Genomic DNA, 20,384 nt, shown 5'->3' on the forward strand with positions numbered 1-20,384 from the left:
CCCTTCCACTGAAATGCTCTCCCTTCAAATAAATTCTGTTTAATTCTACAAACAATTACTGAGCACCCACTAACCTGCTATATACATGACACTGGGCTGGGTAGCACGAATCCATATGTGAGTAAGAAAGACCTGGTTCCTGCAATTTGAGAAAACTTCCCACCGTTCTTACATTCCTAGGGCTTGAACAGGGGTTTTTCTGGGTCCCCGTTTGGGTTGTTGGAGGAATCAGACTTGGCCAGCTGAAATCTGGTCCCACCTCCTGCCTCCCGGTTGATGCCTCTTTGCCTTTGAAGCCTCCTCCCTCAGACAAGCCCTGGAGGCAGCCACTCATCCTCTGGGAGCTTCCAGCAGGGTGGTCCAGTGAACTGACGGGACACTTGTTTTCTGGATTATGTTTTGTCCTGTGATTTGGGACACAATCTGAAGCATCTGATACACTCAGACTCTTATGACAAAGACAGGAATTTAGTCTGGTCCCTGGGGGAATTTAGATTCTCCACCAAGCCCTTTAGCCCTTTTTAATGAAAATAGAGGCGATTAATATCACTAAATGGTGCTCCCAAACACCCTCCGGCTCTACACATTAGTTTCTCCTTCTTGCCTCTCCTAAGCAGACTTTTCTTTTTTTTCCCCTCCCTTCTGTCCTTTTCTCCCTCCGTTGTTCCCTCCCCCATATCCTCTTCTTCACCCAGTGCTCCCTCTAATCCAAGTCCTGCCACCGTCCCTGGAGACACCAGCCTCCATGGAAATGTCCAACTCCTGGGCTCCTTATCCTCAGGGCCCTGCCCTCCATTCCAGCCCACACCCGTGGCCACGCTGTGCACTGGAATCCAGTGGCCCCAGCCCATTCAGAATCCCCAGGACCGTGCCCCCTGAGATAACACCTGCGGCCATTGTGTCCCCCTGACTGCAGACCCCACCCTTTCGGCTACATGCTCAGTCACTTGCAACACCGCCGCTCCTCAGGCTCTTTGGGACCTCTGGCCCACGGACACCTTCACACCGTCCCCATCACCCAGTCCCCACTGCCTTCACCTGCCCCCCTTCCCAGGTCAGATTCCACACTCCAGCTTCAAGCACGAATTGTCTGTATCCCAGATTCCCTTTCCATCTTGTCCTTCCCTTGCAGGCACCTGGCAAAGCCCCAACCGTCAACAAAGGCAGTCAACAGCTTTCCACAGCGCTGGGACGGCTGGGCCACCTTGAAGTCATGGTCTCCACCCTCAGCTCCACCACAGCAGCACCTAGCAATCCTTGTGTCTCCAGGCAACTCTTGATTCTGTGCCCTGGAAAGACGATTCCACTCCAACAAGCAGGCCAGCCCGGTGGTGTGCTGGCAGAGTAAACAACGGGCTCTGTGGTGGCGAGGGGCGGGGGGAGCCCTGATTTACGGTGTCTGCTGATTCTTACGCTATAAATACTCCCACCGTGGCCCATTTCAAGCTACCAGCAGGACATCAGTCAGCGACCATGTAGATACAATAGATGTAACTAGCCTCTGGAGCATAGATAGTAGTGACATAATTAGGAAGTGAGTCGTTTCCAGTGTTCATCGGTTCAAACATAATGTGTTTCATTGTAATTTATATAATTTAATCTTTAAAATATTTTATTTTGTGATAAGTGTACATTCGCGTGCAGTTTTAGGAAATAATACAGAGAGCTCCCTTCACCCAGGGATAACCTCTAATAGGACACATCACAGCCCGGAAGTTGACATTGACACAATCCATCTGCCTTGCTCAGATTTTGCCACTTTTGCACGCACTTATTTGTGTACGTCTCTGTGTTTCTGTGTATTTAATTCTATGCAGTCTTATTACATGTGCAGATTTGTGTGACCACCGCAGTCAAAGTACAGAACAGCTTCATCACAAGGACCCCTGAAAGCTGCAGCCCTCCCTCCACCCACCCTTCAATCCCTGGAAACTCACAATCTTTCTAATTTTGTCATTTCAAGTATGTTATAGCAATGGGATTATACAGTATGTAACAGTTTTTAATGTATTTTTATTTTTAAAGTTTATTTATTTTGAGAGAGAGAGAGAGAGAGAGCGAGCATGTGCACAAGCAGGGGAGGGGCAGAGAGAGAGAGAATCCCAAGCAGGCTCCATGCTGTCAGCACAGAGCCGGGCGAGGGGTTTGAACCCACAAACCATGAGATCATGAGCTGAAATCAAGAGTCAATTAACTGACTGAGCCACCCAGGTGTCCCTTAGTTTTGTAAGAAACTTCCCATACTCTTGTCCAGAGTGGCTTTACCATTTTGCATTCCCCAAAGCCATGTATGAGTGATTCAGTCTCTCCACATCCTTAACAGCATTTGGTGTTACCATTATTTTTGATTTTAGCCTTTCTGGTAGGTGTGCCATGTTATCTTATTGTGGTTTCATTTTGCATTTCTCAAAGTGTCCAATGATCTTGAACACTTTTTCGATGTGCCATTTGCCGTCCGGATGCCGTCTTCAGTGAAACGTCCATTCGTGCCTTTTGCCCGTTTTTCTAATTGAACTGTTTGGTTTTCACGCTGCTGAGTTTTGGGAATTCTTTATATGTTCTAGATGCTGGTCCCTTGTCAGGTACGTAGTTTGCAAGTATCTTCTCCCAGTCTGTAACTTGTCTTCTCATCCTCTCAAGGAGGTTTTTTCACAGAGCAAAAGCTTTTCATTCTGATGAGGTCCAACTGCAACCACTCACTGAAAAAGCAAAATGTTTTTGCACCTTTATAAAAAAAAAAATAGTTGAGCATTTTTGTGAGGATTTACTAGAATTTAATAACAGCTGTGTTCAACAACCGGCTCACAACATCCTGGGAAGTTTAACATTAGGCTCTCTGAGCCAGTTCAGACATATGCTGGGCCAGTCCCTCTCCTTTGCCTAGAGCTTCCGCGTTTGACCTTGTCCCCTGCTTCAGCGATAAAATAGAAGTCGTGTGGCAATTCCCTTCCCTCATCTCCGGACTTACAAACCCTGGCACCACCCACCTCAGCTCTGCCCCTTCTTCTTCCCTCTTGCTAACCAGAAACCGGTCCATCCCTCCTCCCACAAGGAGGCCAGTGCTCCTGGCTCCACCCACTTCCTTAGAAACCCTATACAGCCGCCTGTCCAGGCTCTCAGAATTCAAACAAGTTGCTTCCCTCCCACCCTGCCAGCTCTACCCCTGTTTTACTTCTCCCCTTCACAAACCTCTTCCAAGAATCAGTTTCTGCTTCTTCCTCCTCCATTCATCCTCCTCAATCTGCCTCAGTCTCTTATCAGTCCAGCCCTGTCCCCTCAAGGGTCATCAGTGACCGAGCTGTCCCTGAATCCAGTGGACGCCTGTGTGTCCTCACCTGCTTGACTCCCTGTGGTGTTCCACAAGGTGGACCACACCATTTTTCTCAAGACATCCCCTCCTTTGGGCTTGCCCCCAGGCTTCCCTGTCCCGGTAAGTGGTTCCCAATCCGTTTCCCTGGGGCACACCCCACTCCTTCCTCTTCCCACCCTTCCCTCCACATCCAGCCATCCCCAGCCCTGTCGTTCCGCCTGTCTCTCCCTTGAATCCTACTTCTCTCCTTCCCTGCTGCCCCGGTTCAGGTCCCCACGATCCCTCATCTAGACTATGGCAGCAGCCTTCTAACTGGTCTTTCTGGCCCCCATTCAATGCACCCTCCACACTGCAGCCAGAGGGGTCTTTCTAAAGTGACAAGCTGACCAGTCTCAGCTTCAAACCTTCCCCTGGTTTTCCACAGCCCTCAGATCAAGTCCATCTGAAGGTGATCTTGAAGGATCTGGCCTGGCCTACCTCTCCCTTTCGTCCCATGTGAGCTGGGCTTCATTTAGCTGCTCATTAGGGCCTCAGGTTCCCACCGCAACCCCTTTTTGAAAAATTGAGACATAATTCACATACCATACAATTCATCATTTTGAAGTGTAAAATTAAGTAGTTTTTGGAATAGCCACAAGTTTGTGCAACCATTACCTCTCTCTAAACCCTGTGACATTTTCATCCCCCAGCCCTGGCAACCACTAATCTGCTTTCTTTCTTATTTTTTTTTAAGGTTTATTTATTCATTTTGAGAAAGAGAGAGAGAGAGAGAGCAGGGGAGGGACAGAGAGAGGGAGAGAGAGAATCCCAGGCAGGCTCCTTGCTGTCAGCACGGAGCCCAATGGGGGGCTTGATCCCATGAACCGTGAGATCATGACCTGAGCTGAGATCAGGAGTTGGATGCTTCACTAACTGAGACATCCAGGCGCCCCTACTTTTTTTCTTTATGAATTGACCGATTCTGAACATTTCATACAAAGAGAATCATACAATACGTGGCCTTTTGTGTCTGGCTTTTTTCACTCAGCATAATATTTCCAAGAGCCTCTCTCTTGTTTTGGAAACTTCAAAAATATTGTTACTCTATCCCCCAGCTACCTACTGTGACCCTCTACCTGGAGACCTCCTGCTCAGCCCTCGGGTTTCAGCTCATCTCTTCTTTGAGGGGTCCTTTTCTGCCCCAGCCCCCTGACCTCTGGGTGCACTGGGACCCTGCTGTGTGCTGTCTCCCGGCATGACCTTTGTCACCTGGCGTTACTTACCTAGAAATTGGTTCTGCTAGATGTGTGCTCCATCAGGACCAGGATGTGCTGTGCTGTTCACTCCCGTATCCCTGGTACATAACCACGTGCTGCATGAATGTATCAATCTACTGGCTCTCTGGTAGACTCCATTGGTAATTCAGCACAGACATCTGGAAGCTTTGCTCTGCATCCTCTTACACTTTCTTGTCTTTCTCCTCTCTGACATCAGGATGGAACTAGGGCTGCAGAGGAAGGACTTTGGACAAGACCCCGTATCCTTTTTGCAGCATCCTGGATGGCCAGCTGTGGGGCAAGCTGCTCGCCTGGGCAAGCTTGCCGGGCAAGCAAGCCGGGGTGGGGGCTCGTGAAGTTGGCAACAGGCTGTAGTGCTGGAGGAGGAGGAGGAAGAAGAAGAGATCCTGGTGAGTATAATCAATAGAATGGAGCAGAAACAGGAGTGACCTGGGGCCTCCCACCCCTCCCACCCCTTCTCCCCCCCCCTCCCCCCACCTCCCAGGCCCCAGCGGGAAGGGATTGCCAGATTTAGCAAATCAAAATACGGGGTGCCCAGTTAAATGTGAATTACAGATAAACAACAGATCATTTTTTAGTACAAGTATATCCCAGACAAACAACAGAGAAATATTGCATGGGACATACTCCTGCTAAATACATCTACTGGTAAACTTTTAGACCTGAGTGTAGGGTAATATTTCTGTGGGCAGGAGCCTTTCAAATATCCCTTCAACTCTTAATGCTCAGATGAAAAATTGCTGGTTTGCTATGCTCGGATTATTATATTATTATTATTGCTTGGTTTGCCTGCTGACAGCAACAGTGTGCGATAATAATAGGATCGCTCACAGACTTGTAGTGAGATTGAAATGAGTTCAATGTAAAGCACTTCTTAGAGTTTCTGGAGTCTTCAGGGTTCAACGAGCTAAGGAGAAAGGAGGAGGCTTTGCAGGGAGCTAGACCCCAGGTGACAGGCACCTGCATCCCCTGCTAGTGGCGGACATTCAGTTCCCGGTGGGGCGGTGGGGGCGGGGACAAGAAAGAGGGCCAGAAGCGCGGGTGTCTGCAGCGCGGGGCTGGCCTGGGACGAGGCAAAGGGACCCGAGGGCCTGCGCGGGGGTGCGTCTATCCCCCTTCACCCCATCTGCTTCGCTGGACTCTGCGTTGCTGACTCAAGGGAAGAAAGGAAAAAGAGAAAGGGGGGGTGCGGGGGGGAGGGGAGCCAACAGACAAAACCAACAACAAAGGGAAATTTGCTGAGCCGGTGGAATTCTCTCCCTGGACCCAGCGGTTAGTGAGCATCTGGGAAGGAGCCCGTCTGGTGGCCGTGCGTTTAGCACCCGCACCTCTGGAGCCCAGGGGCAGGACCGGGATCTGGAGGAAGACCTGTATAAGGAGAGGCCTGAGCCCCTCCGGGACAAGGTCAGAGGACCAGAGACTGCCACCCACTTCCTGCCGTCTGGCCCTAGAAAGGGGCAGAGGGTGGGCTCCGTGAAGAGCGGGATGGGGGCGCCGCAAAGGCATTTCTGGAAATGATAAATCTCCTCCGGGATAGAAAGAAAAAAGGGGCGCCTGGCTGGGTCAGTTGGTTGGGAGGCCAGCTTTGGCTCAGGTCATGATCTTGTGGTCTGTGAGGTCGAGCCCCGCGTCAGGCTCTGTGCTGACAGCTCAGAGCCTGGAGCCTGCTTCAGATTTTGTGTCCCGCTCTCTCTCTCTCCCTCTCTCTCTCTGCCCCTCCCCCACATGTGCTCTGTCTCACTGTCTCTCAAAACTAAATGTTAAACAAATTTTAAGAAAGAAAAAGAAAGGAGCAACGTAGTTGTTTCATGAGGATTTGGGGATGGGCCGTCTCCTCTGACTTGATTCTATCCCAGGGAGATTCCTAATCTCACCCCTGGGAGAAACAGGGTGAACAGCCAGGATGATCACTGCGATGTGAGAAAGGAGATACTGTGACAGGGCAGGGCTCCGTCCTGGCCCACCTCCCTCCCTGACCCTCCTATGCCCGCCGCAGACAGCCCTGATGCATCTGCGTGGGGCATTATGTGCCTACCCCACGCGAGGATTTCACTGTGCATTATCTCTTTCACCATCACAACCAGCCCAGAGCTGGGAGAGATTGAGTAATTTGCTCACATCAGACAGCTCTTAAGGGGAGCGGTGGCTGTCTCTGAGCCCAGCTTTTAACCCTAAACCATCCTGTCTCCTGCTGGATAAGGCTTCAGATTCCTTCTTCACCCAGCACTCCGGAGAGACACTACCCACAGACCTGAGTTGGCACATGAAATAAAATTTGTTTTCCACACATTATATTGGTATGTTGGCTCAGAATTCTATAACTGGCTGCTGGATGACTTGGCTGGGTGTCTTCCCCCCTGATACATTTATTTATGGACTCGTACAGGGGTAAATCTAGAGCAGACCTAAGAAATGGAGTCCAGCATGCAGATTTTGCAGATGAGGAAACTGAGGTCCAGAGAAGTGAACCCACGTGTCCAGGGCCACCCAACATCCGAGGTAGAATGGCTGTGTCTGGCTTCCCAGCACAGGATTCTTGTTAATCCTCTTACATAACTTTGCTGCTCTCCCCGAGCCCAGCCTCTATACCTGAGCCCCAGACTTTAGACTTCGCTTCCTGACCTCCCCCTTCAGCTGGGCTTAGAAGCCCAGAAGCAGAGCAGGAACACATGTTGTCAGCCCCAAGGCGGGGTGGTTTCTGGGATGGACGGAAGGGATAGCAGAGGAGGTTAAGTGCATATTCCTGATCATCAGGGGTGGAGGATGAGGCTGGGCCTTCTGGTCAGCCTTGCCTGGGGGTGGAAGTCTGGTGAGGATGCGAGTCCTTGTGGCCCAGACATCATGGCAGTGGGGTAGGAGGAAGGGCCAGCGTTTGCTGGGCCACCAGGCACTGGGAACATCAGTTTGAAAGATTGGCAACTGGGCATCGCAGACCCATAACCTCCCCTGCCCAGATCCCAGGGCAACTTGGCTCCCATCTAGCCTGTTTTGGATGGCCCTGAGACTGCCTTTTCAGATGCCTGATGCAGGGTCACAAAATATGGCAGTTACAAAGACGCCACCCTACACACACACACACACACACACACACACACACACACACTTAAGCATAAAAGCCTTTTGTCTTCTGTTTACCCTCATTAAATATTGTATTATTTCAACAACTATTTACATTTTTTTAACGTTTATTCATTTTTGAGAGACAGAGAGAGACAGAGCATGAGCGGGGTAGGGACAGAGAGAGGGAAAGACAGAATCTGAAACAGGCTCCACGCTCTGAGCTGTCGGCACAGAGCCCGCCTCGAGGCTCCAACTCACAAACTGTGAGATCATGACCTGAGCTGAAGTCGGTGGCTCAACCGACTGAGCCACCCAGGTGCCCCAACAACTATTTACATATAAATGAGTGTGAACAGTGATCCATACAAAACTCAGCAGCAGGGTGCCTGGGGGGCTCATTCAAAAGAGCATGGGACTGTTGATCTCAGGGTCCTGAGTTTGAGCCCCAAAATGAGTGTAGAGATCACTTAAAATAAAAAACAAAACTCAGCGGCAAGTATACACTAGGTATGGGAGGAAGGGATGTGTCATCACTGTGGTCTGAAGACAGAAAAGGCTCCCACTGTGCTTCCCCCTTCCCAGTCCCATCTGCCATGTCACCTAAACAGTGCAGAACCCCAGCGGGTAGGCTGGAGAGTTTCTGTTGCTTGCCCCAACTCACCCAGCTAGAGTGACAAGGCATGGACCACATCCCAAATATCCTGACTCAGGCCAGTGTGTGATTTATTGAGGACCTTCCCCTAGATTCCTCCCCTTCCCCAGATCTGTCAGGATTCCTAAAAACTTTCCATTATAGTGCCCCAACACCCTTACTATTGGAGGCTTTGGAGGTTTCAAGAACTTCCTTTATAGGGGCACCTTCATGGCTCAGTTGGTTAAGCATCTAATTCTTGATTTTGGCTCAGGTAATGTCTCATGGTTTGTGAGATTGAGCCCTAAGTCGAGCCCCATGTCGGGTGCTGATGTGTGGACCCTGCTTGGAATTCTCCCTCTCTCTCTCTCTCCACCCCTCCCCCACTCCCCACTGCATGTGCACATGCTCTCTCAAAATAACTAAATAAACTTAAAAAAAAAAAAAGAACTTCCTCTTTAAACCAATCATGATGGAAGGAACCCTTCATTAAGTCGCTGTGACTGGGAAAGGATTTTGGCACCTGCAGCGGTGAGGGAGTGGGGAGGGTATGGCAGGGGCATCAGGACCCCAAAGGCCACCTTTGTGTGTTCCCACAACTCCGGGAGCCTCCTTTTCCCTCTGTGCAGCTGTCTGTCCATGGGGGTGTGAGCTCCTCTCTTTCCTCTCCATTGTTTTTGTTTTTCCAGAGTCCGGCACATAGTAGGCACCCAAGAAATGTTTACAACTGTCTTTACCCTAGACTGACCAGAACCTGCCAGGACTGGCCAAAGGGCTGCCCTTTGCACTCGTCCCCCAACCCTCCCACCCACTGGCAGCCCAGGATGAGCAGAGTGGCAAGGAGGCCACAGGATTCCTCTGGAAATGTTTTTCATAATCTAGTCTCCAGCGAGGGATTTGGGAATTCCTTAAACAGCCAATGTGCATTTGGGCATAAACACTCGGCCTGCCAGTTCCCAGCATGTCTATTGAAGGCATCAATCAACCAGCCCTCCTGGCCCGGCGGGGCCGGGCAGGGCAGCCCCAGACCTCCGGGATGCTGCACGGAACCCCTTGGGGCTGCCGGTTCCGGGCCAGTGCCTCCTTCTTGTCCCTGGGCCCCCGCTGCGGGCCGCAGCTGGCCCCTGAGACAGCAACTGCTCTTCCTCCCTCCTGGGCTGGGGCCACATCTGCATTTGGCCGCGCCCGGATTAATCCCTATTACCTTCCCCGCTGACTGTGCAGGAGCTGGGCAATTTCCCCGGCCCCCGCCCCTGTCCCGCGGGGGAAAACAAAGCCGAATGTTCCCACAGCCGATGTCCTCACTAACCAAGGAGATTATGGCTGCATCCGGTTCTAGGAAGAGCGAGGCCAGAGTGTGTTCTTAGGAGGGCAGGGAGGCACCGAGGGATCTTGTAGTTCCCAAACGGGGCAAGTGGAGCGAGGCTGTGAGGCTGCATGATGCAATACTAGCCAGTGGAGACAGGAGAAGATTCGAGAGAGAAAGGGGTGAGGGAGGAGAAAGAAAGGCTCGTTTGCAGATTTTATTTATTTCTATTATCTGTGAAGTCAGACTGCAAGTAGAATCTGGAGTGGGAAGCAGTAAAGGAGCAGGGAGGAAAAAAGCCGAGATGTCGGGCAGCTGGTGCGTGCTTTGGGGGTTTGTGGGGGGACTCACTCCCTGTCCAACCCCACGCCAAAGGCAGAATGCCAGGAGTCTCCCGCCCTTTGGGACACAAACCAGTGACCATAAGAGAGGAAATTCCTGGGCAACATTTTGCTAGGAGACAATAACATCCTGGAGAGCAAGGACCGTATCTCTCTGGCTTATTTCTGTATCTATTATGCCTGGTACGGAGCCTGGCATGCAGTAATTGCTCAGTAAAGAACAGCTACGTGTTAGGAGCTACCCAGAGGCCTTTGCGAAAGTTAACTCATCCTTTCACATGTTTACGAGACAGAGACTGTCATCTTCGTTTTGCAGAAGCAGGAATGGAAGCACAGAGAGGTTAAGTTATTTGCTCAAGGTCACACAGTTAGAAAGCAGCTGAGCCTGGATTCAAACCCATGCAGACTGATTGCAAAGACTGTGCTCTTACCCTGTTCTACAGGCTCTTGAAAGAAAGAGAGAGCAGAAAGAACGAAAAATATCTTTGTCACGGAATTGAAAGACAACCTGGGTGTCATTGAGAGCCAACTCTTTGTTTTATCGACCACGGATTAGAAAGAAGAGACTTGTCCAAGACCCTTGGCACTAGCCAGCTACTGGCAGAGCTAGGATTCGAACCCAGATCTTCCTGGGGCTTTCTGTCCCTTCAGCTTGTCCTGGAAGAGAACAACCAGTGCCCTCCAGTGTTTTTGTAAACTGGCCTTTTAATAGCTTTGGTGTCCACCAGGCTTGAGAAACCAGTGGAAACTGGGCCTCTTTTTCTCTCTCCCCCCATCCCTTACCAACTTGCTCTGGCCTTGGACTGGCTCCACGGGGCATTTCCCAGTTCTTCGGGCCTTGGCAACCCAGCTGAACAGGAAGCCATGGAAACGGCAGGTCCCAGAAAGGTGGGCAGAGGTGTTACTGAGGGAGACTGCCAGGCCGGTCCTCAGGAACCAGGGCTCTGTCTGAGGCTGTGGCCCAGTCTGGGACATGTGGGTGTCCAGTGTGGACTTTCTGTGCTTGGACTGCGGCATAAATTCCTAGTTCTTTAGCAGCCTGAATACTTAAAATTTTCAGGGCAATTTTTCTCCCAAGGCGTTCGTTCTGGATCACTAATGTCTGGTACATAAGATATCATTTTTGATCTAACATATTTAAAACTCATTTTTCCCCTAGACAAGACAAATTGAATTTGTATCTTCCCATATGGAGCTTTTCAAAAAGATTGGTGCTGGGATGCATTGGGTTCCCAGAGTGGTGTCATCTGATTAGTCCTGGCTTCCTTTTTCCACTTATAGGGGGTGCATAATTGCAGACATTCTAACTGGGAGAAGGTATGATTGTTCTTTGTTTTTTGTTTTTTGTCCTGTGGGGGAAATCCTTTCAGATGGATACGTTTCTGGCATCTGATATTTTTCTCTGCCACCTGGCGGAAACTTCTAGAATAGAGGTGTCCCAACAGCGTACAGCCTGGATCCTCTAGGCAAGGCTTCGCTGATGTTGGGAAGGCATAGTGAGCTCACTGGGTTCCTTCTTTTCTGGCCCAGGCAGGCTTTGATGAGCCCTGTCCCATTCATCTCAGATAAGGCTGGAAATCTACTACCCTCCCCGTCGTGGGGTCTGGGGCCAACACAGAAGGTTTCCCAGAGTGCTCTGGGGTTGGGTCACTTACTCTCTGGCCAGTCTGTCCTGGGTCCAGAGTGTCTGGGTGAAAGGATGGCTTGGAAGCTTCCAGAGGCAGGACAAGGAATGGAGGAGGGTCCCCCAGTTCCCCAGAGGCTCTTCCTCCCGTGAAAGGGACACTGTCTCCTCTGGCTACTCTGAGTCCCTTCTTTTCTTCGGTGGCAAGCAGAATTTGTGAGTTGTGTGGCGACCAAACCAAAGAGGACTGCCAGCTAGCTCTCTGACTGGGATTTCAGCACAGAGGATGGGCACAGAGGGAAAAGGCAAGGTGGTGGGTCAGGAAGAAGAGAGTCCTTGGAAGGGAAACCCTAAGTATATCAGCCTGGAGTATCTACTCAGGCTTAAGATCTCTCCAGCATTCCAGGCCCTACCAGACATATCCCTTCCCTCTCTGTAGACCAAAGCCTCAGTCCCATCTGTGGCCCAAGTACCAGTCTCTCTGAGGAGAGAAGGAGCTAGGTAGGAGCAGAGGAGTTCCACAGAAGAGCTGAGCCACAGATGTAGGCTCCCGGGTGCTTGTGCTGAATGGAGAACCTCTCTCCAGGGGGCCGGGCTGGGACTGCATCTCTTGGCCTTGCTTGTGGATGAGCCCAAGGGCGGACACGCTGGGCTGGGCTCTAGTCATGGCTGTGGGTGGCCCTGTGACTCTGTTTGTGTTTTGGTCCTTCTGAGCTACTGTAGTTTGCATACTGCAAACTAGCTCCTCTGGGGTTTTAGTCCTGATCAGCTTTGCAGCAATAAAGTCTAATCTTGGTAAATAAATGAAGCCTCGAAGAAATGCCTGTTTATTCCTTGCCAACATTTTCCTTCTGCCCAAGGCGACAGGGCTCTGTGACCTTCAGCCAGTCACATGCCCTCTCTGAGTCTATTTTCATATCTAAAGAAGAGGAGTATAATACTACACTCCAACACCCTGGTTATTGTGGGCATCAAATACAATAATGAGTGAAAGTCCTTTCTAGAAGGAAGGTGTTATTCTACTGTAAAGGATTGTTATGGGCATCATGCTTATTGTAAAGCACCCAGCCATGCCTTATAAGATAAAGTACTGGGAGCATGAGCTCCATTATAAGGGAGGAGAAAAGGAACCAATTTTCTCAATGGAAAAGAGTGACCCCAGACAAAGCAGAGAGACCAATAGAATAAGCCTAACGTGAACAATGACAATTTGGGTGATTTCATACCAAGGCCCAATCCAATATAACCAGTAGCAAAAAATATTCTCCATTCTTTTCAGAAGTTCTCAGGGCCAAGGACAATTGTCACACCCTCTTCAAAGCCTGAGGTCAAACATCATTTTTTAATTTGACGCTGTGTGGTTGAAGTTAAAAGCCAGTTGTAACTGGTTTTGGTTCTTCACATGAGTAAGTAAAGGGTCAAAGTGAACCCCCCCTCTCTTTGCTCTCGTAGAAAGAAATCCATGTTGGAACAAGGCTCCGGAAGGCTATCAAAGAGGACAGGACAGAGAAGCTCAGAGCATTCCTGGACAGGTTGTCTGTTGTTGCTGCCTTCCCAGAATCCATTCCTCTTTCTTTTGGGCAATTGAACCCTTTTTTCCTTTGGGAAATTACCCTTTACCCATTTTCATTCCAAGTAGGATTGAGCCCTTCCCCAGTTTCTGGGATGACTCAAATCTCTCCAACCAGAGTACTGTATCCCCCTGGCCACCGCGATTGGCTCAGCAAGAGGCATGTAATCCAAGCTAAGCCAATGAGAGTCAGCCCTGAGACTTTTGCTGGAATAATTAGGAAGGAGAAGTTCTCTTCTTTGGGGAGTTGCCAAGCTGCAGAGCAGAAGCCTGGAGTTTTTGGTGGTCACCATTGCCACCACCTAAGAATGGCCCCAATTTTGAAGGAAGCAAAACTGAGAGTTAGAGAATGATTCCTATGGACATGATTTGGGCACTGGTTTAACCACACCAGAAAAGCAAGGCCAGGCAGGGAAAGCAGGTTTAGGATTGGCCAGTTTGAATGATCTTGGCAGATTTTAAGGCACAGGGGCTAGCTCTAGTTATCTGCTACCTGGCCCTGGGGTGATTAGAGCAGGGGGTTGTGGCCCTGAGTGTGAGAGCCCAACAGAGGCGGTGGCTGATTGGTTAGTTTGCATTTGGAAGGAATGCTCCCTGCTGAGTTGTTTGTTATCTCTGGGCATTAGCTAACCATGGAGGGTGCAGTCCCTCTAGCGTCAACAAGGCCCCTAAATGTCAAAGCATCAGAAAATACAGATAGTTAAAAACATGCTTAGGAGCGCCTGGGGGGCTCAGTCGATTGGGCATCCAACTTCGGCACAGGTCATGATCTTGCAGTGCGTGGGTTCGGGCCCCACGTCGGGCTCCGTGCTGACAGCTCAGAGTCTGGAGCCTGCTTTGTCTCCCTCTCTCTGCCTTTCCCCTGCTTGTGCGCTCTCTCTCTCTTTCTCAAAACAAAACAAAAACAAAAACAAAACAAAAAAATAGGGGCACCTGGGTGGCTCAGTCTAAGTGTCCGACTTCGGCTCAGGTCATGATCTCATGGGTCTGTGGGTTTGAACCCCACGTCAGGTTCTGTGCTGACAGCTCAGAGCCTGAAGCCTGCTTCAGATTCTGTGTCTCCTCTCTCTGCCACTCCCCTGCTTGCACTCTCTCTCTCTCTCTCAAAAATAAACATTAAAAATTTTTAAATAAACATTAATCAAAAATAAAAAAATAAATAAACATTAAAAAAATATGCTTAATACAACCGGAATGGTTGGCAATGGAATGGTAATTATCCCATTGGGCAAAGCAAGTCACATGGCCAGGCTCTGATGTGGAAGGAGACTACTTAAGGGAACGGAGACTAAAAGTCATGACTCATGGGATGCTTCCCTGCAAAAGTTCGCCCATACCCCTATGGTAGGGCAGCTCCAACTGTGAGTTTAAGCCCAAATTTGCCTTCTGCTAAATTCTACCTATTGACCTCCAATCTTCCTCCAGCATTGTCCACACGGCAAGGCTTTAGCAACCATATCTGTCTTGGGATCATCTAAGTAGACAGACTGCCCAGAATTCTGCCTCCCCTCATGGGTGTTCTTCTGTTCTTAAACTTAATGGCCCAAATGCAAAGTGTATGTGTGCATTCAGCTCTTCTGAATAGAAGTCGGATTACCCATTCAGCCAACAAATAATTGTTTTGTACTTACTCTGGGCCAGGATCTGGCCAATGTGCTAGAGATAGAGTAGAAAATAAAACAGACCCAGGGCACCTAGGCGGCTCAGTGGGTTAAGTGTTTGATGCTTGACTTCGGTTTAGGTCATGATCTCATGCTTCGTGAGATCGAGCCCCACACCCGGCTCTTGGCTGATAGCTTGGAGTCTTCTTGGGATTCTCTCTGTCCCTCCCCTATTCATGCTATCTCTCTCAAAATAAATAAACATTAAAAGAAAAGAAAACAGACCCAAAGAGCATCCTTGCCTGTCAGGGGCTTATATGTGTTGGGTGGGGTGGGGTGGGCGGAGGTAGGAGGGAAATGTTAACAAATGTATAAATAAAATATATACAAGTCAGGGGACGTAGACGGGTGAGGGTTGGTTTTCTTTTTTCTTTAAACTTTTTTTTAAAGTTATTTATTTTTGAGAGAGAGACACACACACAGAGTGTGAGCAGGGGAGTGGCAGAGAGAGAGGGAGACACAGAATCCAAAACAGGCTCCAGGCTCTGAGCTGTCAGCATAGAGCCCCCTGTGGGGCTTGAACTCACAAACGGCGAGATCATGATCGGAGCCAAAGTCGGACGCTCAACCAACTGAGCTGCCCAAGAGCCCCAAGCATTGGTTTTCTGGTCTGCGATTTTGTTTAAAGCTTTTATTTTGAGAGGGAGAGAGTGCAAGTAGGAGCAGGGGTGGGGCAGAGAGAGAGAGAGAGAGAATCCCAAGCAGGCTCTGTACTGTCAGCCCAGAGCCCGACTCAGGGCTTGATCCCACAAACCAGGAGATCACGACCTGAGCCAAAATCAAAAGCCGTATGCTCAACTGACTGAGCCACCCAGGTGCTCCTTCTGATCTGTGTTTAAAGGGCTCCTTGCCCAGGAAAAGTAACAGGACAGGTGACTAATGCGGGGAGCTTCAGGAGTGCTGGTGGAAGGTAAGCACACGGAGGGTGAACCCTGGAGCCCTCTGCACAGGCATCTGCTTCCACGCCGTGTGTGTCTGTGCACAAGCAACCCATACTGCGAGCTCTTCACATTAGGACAGTGACGTGGCCAGCGAGTGTTTTTCCAGATGGCTGTCCCTCTGATGGGGAGGGAAGGCAGTGGGACGGCAAACAGAAGATACCCGGAAATCCGTACGTGGGTGTGGGCTTGGGTGGGGTGGGGGATAGATAGACACTTATATCCCTCTGGGTCTGGCGAGTCTGGAGGCTCAGGTTCTCATCCGCAGATACGAGCTTTTGGGCAAGTCTTGGGCCAAATCTCTAAGCCATCATCCAGTATGTGGGACGAATAACAAACACGCTGCCTTGCTCTTGTAAGGAATGAAAGGTCACAAATCTCTCCATCCTGAAGTAAGGAGGGGGGTTCTGGGCCGTTGCCATGATCTCCAAATAATTACTGGCCTGTGGAGACCAGGTCCAGATTTTGAGTCCTATGGGAGGTCCAAGCCCAAGTGTGGAAGGGAGCAGGGGTGTCCCCTTCTGTCACTGTCTCTGGCCTGGCAGGGTGGGGGTGGGGAGCTTCACTCATGCTGCACCTGCTAGTTTTCCCTCAGATAAATACACAGATTTTATAAACAGAAAAGTTGAAACTACGAGGGTTGGGGTTTCCTCAGGAATTACGGCCAAAAATAGGATGGGACAGTCGAGGCGATCTCAGGGTTGGTTTTCTGGTCTGTGATATTCCTCGGGGACATCTGCCTGAGATGAAACACTGGCCTTTGACAGGAAGGGCCTGTCTGAGGTTTAACAGTATTCAGTGCCAAGGGCTCTGGCTTAGACCCAAAGGGGGAAGCCTCACTCTCCCTCTGAGTAGGTCCCTTGGCCTGCCCCGCTCTGAACCCTCCGAATCTCCTGAAGTTTCTGTAGCAGGTGTGCGGGTGGCTGGGTGGAGAGGAATAGAGATTTGCTCCTACACCGGGCGGGTCTGCCATAAGCCAGGGGAGAAAAGGGATGACCCTGCTCCAGGCTGCAGCCAGATCCAGAACCCCGGGGACAAGGTTTTGAAGGTAGGAATGAAGTGTTTTTTTATTACAATAACTTAAGCTGGGGAAAAGACACAGGAATCCCATTTTCCTTCACGAATGATCTCAGGGCTTCTCACCTTATACTTTGTATTGAATACAGAGGGACAGCCATGGGGTGGGGACACCACAATTCCCTGTTGGGGAGGGAGAAGGGGAGTTCCGTGGCTTCCATGGGGCACCCCAAGGCCCAGCAGAGCTAGGGCAACGCCCGAGGGTCTAATGTCCACTCCTTTGGCTTTTTCTTATAAGCATCAGGACTTGCCTCTCCAATATCTTGCAGCTGGCTCTCACCACTGTCTCCTTGTTTGATTTGTTAAATCTCTGTTTTAGTTCGCTGCTTCACACCCACACTGACAGTCTGTCATAGCCCCCCAGGCCCTGGGACATCTGCCAGGCAGTGAAATCAAATGTGAAGTTAAATACAACTCAGCTCCGCATCGTATTCTCCTTCTCCCTCTTCCCTTCACCCCCTCCTGCTTCCACCCGTGGAGGGGCCAGGCTGGACTGCACCTTACCCTAAAGCGTTGATCTGGAAATCCTGCCCCAAAGTAGAGAGTTTGCTGTAATAAAGTCTTGTGTACCTATTACCCAGTTTTAACAATTATCAACATGTTATTGACCTTGTTTATCTAACCCTATATATATATATATAATTTCTTTTTTTTAGAGATTTTTTTTTAATGTTTATTTTTTTTGAGAGAGAGAGAGAGAGAGAGAAAGAGAGAGAATGAGCAGGGGAGGGACAGAGAGAGGGAAATGCAGAATCTGAAGCAGGGCCCCAGACTCTTAGCTGTCAGCACAGAGCCTGACACAGGGCTTGAACTCATGAGCCATGAGATCATGACCTGAGCCAAAATCAGACGCTCAACCGGCTGAGCCACCCAGGCACCCCTCTGTTTGAATTTCTAATGAGTAAGGAAACATTGAAAAATAATGAACCACCATGCCATCACCACAGCTAATAAAAGTAATAATAATTCCCTTCATCATCTAAAATAGAATTCCTGCTCAGATTTCCATCATTGTCTCACGTTGTCTTTTACGGATGGTATCTTCGAACTAAAAAGGAAGAAGTTTGTTGAGCAAGTTAGGAGTGAGCAGAATTTATTTTTATTTTTTTAATGTCTTTATTTATTTTTGAGAGAGAGAGACAGAGAACAAGCTGGGAAGAGGCAGAGAGAGAGGGAGACACAGAATCTGAAGCAGGCTCCAGGCTCTGAGCTGTCAGCACAGAGCCCGACATGGGGCTCGAACTCATGAGCCATGAGATCATGACCTGAGCCAAAGTCAGATGCTTAACTGAGCCACCCAGGCACCCCAAGAGTAAGCAGAATTTTAAGAAGTTTACCCTTTCGTGGTAGGGCTGTTTTCAGGCTTTTTATAGAATTTGCTGACCTGATATAACAGGCTTGTTACTATAGGAGTCTCAGTTCCTTTGGTCACCAAGTAAGAGCAGGGGGCCTGTACTGAGCCACACACAACAGCCAGGCCCGGGGCGAGGCAACTCTGTCTGCACAGGCTTACAGTCAGGGGCAGGGAAGGGTGTAGGGGTGAGACCTCAACAGAAAGGATTCCCCGTGAGCTGTGCTGAGTGACCAGGGGCTATGGGAACTCAGTAGAAGGAAGAAATGCTAATATTAGGTCCCTTTATTGTAAGAAGACATTTTATGCAAGAAATAGTCAGTGGTTGAGACTACCTTGATTTGACCTAATCTTTCCCCCAATCAGCGATCGTAAAGCAATGCCATAGATTGAATGTTTGTGTCACCCCAGAATTCATGTTAAATCCTAACCTCCAAGGTTAGGTGTTAGGAGGCGGGGCCTTTGGAAAGTGCTTAGGGTGAGGGTGGACCCCTCATGAAGGAGATTAGTGCCCTATAGGAGAGACCTCGGAGAGCTCCCTTGCCCCTTCCACCAGGTGAGGACACAGTCACAGATGTGGTCTGCGAACCAGGAAGCAGGTGCTCACCAGACATGGAAGCTGCTGGCATCTTGATCTTGAAGCTCCAGCCTCCAGAACTGTGAGAAGTAAATTTCTGTTGTTTACAAGCCACCCAGCCTCAGGTATTTGGTTCTAGCAGGCCCACATGCACTAAGACAGGCAATGTTTTTTGTTTGCTTTTTAATGTTTATTTTTGAGAGAGAGACAGAGTGTGAGTGGGGGGAGGGCAGAGAGACAAAGAGAGGGAGACACAGAATCCGAAGCAGGCTCCAGGCTTTGAGCTGTCAGCGCAGAGCTTGACCCGGGGCTTGAACTCATGAACTGTGAGATCATGACCTGAACCGAAGTCGGACGCTCAACCGACTGAGCCACCCAGGTGACCCTGGCAATGTTAACTTTATATTTATTTCTTCTCTTTTCATTTCCTTCCTTCCTTCCTCTGCTCCCCCCTTCCCCCCCTCCCCCTTCCCCTTCCCTTCCCTTCCTTATTAATCTTGTAATTCTTCCATTTAGTAGATTCCTTTTCCTGTCCTCGCTTTCTTTCCCATGTCAAACTTTCCCCAAGTGGACTTCCTTTCTCCTCAGGAACCCTCTCTCCTTTTCTCCCTTGGGCTCCTAGGGACGGTTCTCTGAGTTCTGGCGTGTGGTTCCTACACCTCTCTGGAGTCTGGCTTCACGGTTCTCCCAGCACCCAAATCTATCTCCATTTGCTCTGTAGTTGCCTGATCTGTGTTGCTCCACAAGCAGCGCTGGAGACAAGGGTTCTGGTGCAGGAGGCGTATTTAGGAGGCGACGCTAGGAAGCAGGAGCGAGGAGCAGGGACAGTGGGGCCAGGCAAGGGGAAAAGCCAATCAGGAATGCCCCTTGGATGTGACTGGTGGGTGCACCCAGGCCCCAGTCCTACAGATTGCCCCTTAAAATTGCCCCTCCGGAGGGTGGGAGGCTGGGGGATTTCTCCACAGACCCCCATTCCTCACTGGTTGAGATTTGCTCCACTGGGACCTTCCCTCTCCCCCTCACCTCCTGGCTGCCCCGTGGGGGCTGAGAGGGCTTCCTAAGGAGCCACAGGGGAGCCCTGTGCCCGGGCGTCCCTACCAAAGCTGTGACTATCTCAAGGAGGGCTGTCCGCGAAAGCAATTCTCACTCCTTTTGCTTCCTTGACTCATTAGTACTGATAACAACAACATGATTTTTTGACTGCTTTTTGTACCTCACCCATGGGGCTAATAGCTTCCCAAATATTTTATCGTCCTATCTTCTAAAGACCTCTGATGAAGGTGCTATATTACATTCCCATTGTACAGATGACAAACTGAGGCTAAGAGGGATTAAGTAACTGGCCTAGGGGTTAGGCACCCTCTGTGCTGGGAGCTGGGGTTGAGATGAGGGCTGGGCATGGAGGCTCCATCACCTTCTTTCCATCCTTGACTCACGCTACCATCTCAGGTCTGAGACAGTGCATTCCTGGGGAAGGACCTCAAAGAGCTGAGGGTGACAATGTACCAGTGAACTAATCAGTGACTCTGGGTAGTCAGACAGCACTAGACTCAGATCTTGATGGTAAAAGCCTGGAATGAACGACTCTAAATTCTTTGAGGGGAAACGGGGCGTCATGTTTTTGGTTGTATGCTGCTGTGCACGAATCTGAGATGGGGCTC

The 20,384-nt window shown here is 49.9% G+C and overlaps 1 long non-coding RNA gene across 2 annotated transcripts in view; it reads left to right on the forward strand.

Moving 5' to 3' along the window:
* The window catches only part of LOC113604139 (uncharacterized), a 43,636-nt gene that overhangs the window by 22,603 nt on the left and 649 nt on the right, over nt 1-20,384 (forward strand). Inside the window, exons 5-6 of one of the 2 annotated variants that reach the window (XR_008296666.1) lie at nt 4,784-4,976; nt 18,703-18,812. This is a non-coding gene — a long non-coding RNA (uncharacterized LOC113604139). The remainder of the gene's footprint in view (nt 1-4,783; nt 4,977-18,702; nt 18,813-20,384) is intronic. The other variant, XR_008296667.1, reaches the window with a different exon arrangement.

Source organism: Acinonyx jubatus, chromosome A2 (genome assembly GCF_027475565.1).
Source record: "Acinonyx jubatus isolate Ajub_Pintada_27869175 chromosome A2, VMU_Ajub_asm_v1.0, whole genome shotgun sequence".
NCBI classification, from domain to species: Eukaryota; Metazoa; Chordata; class Mammalia; order Carnivora; family Felidae; genus Acinonyx; species Acinonyx jubatus.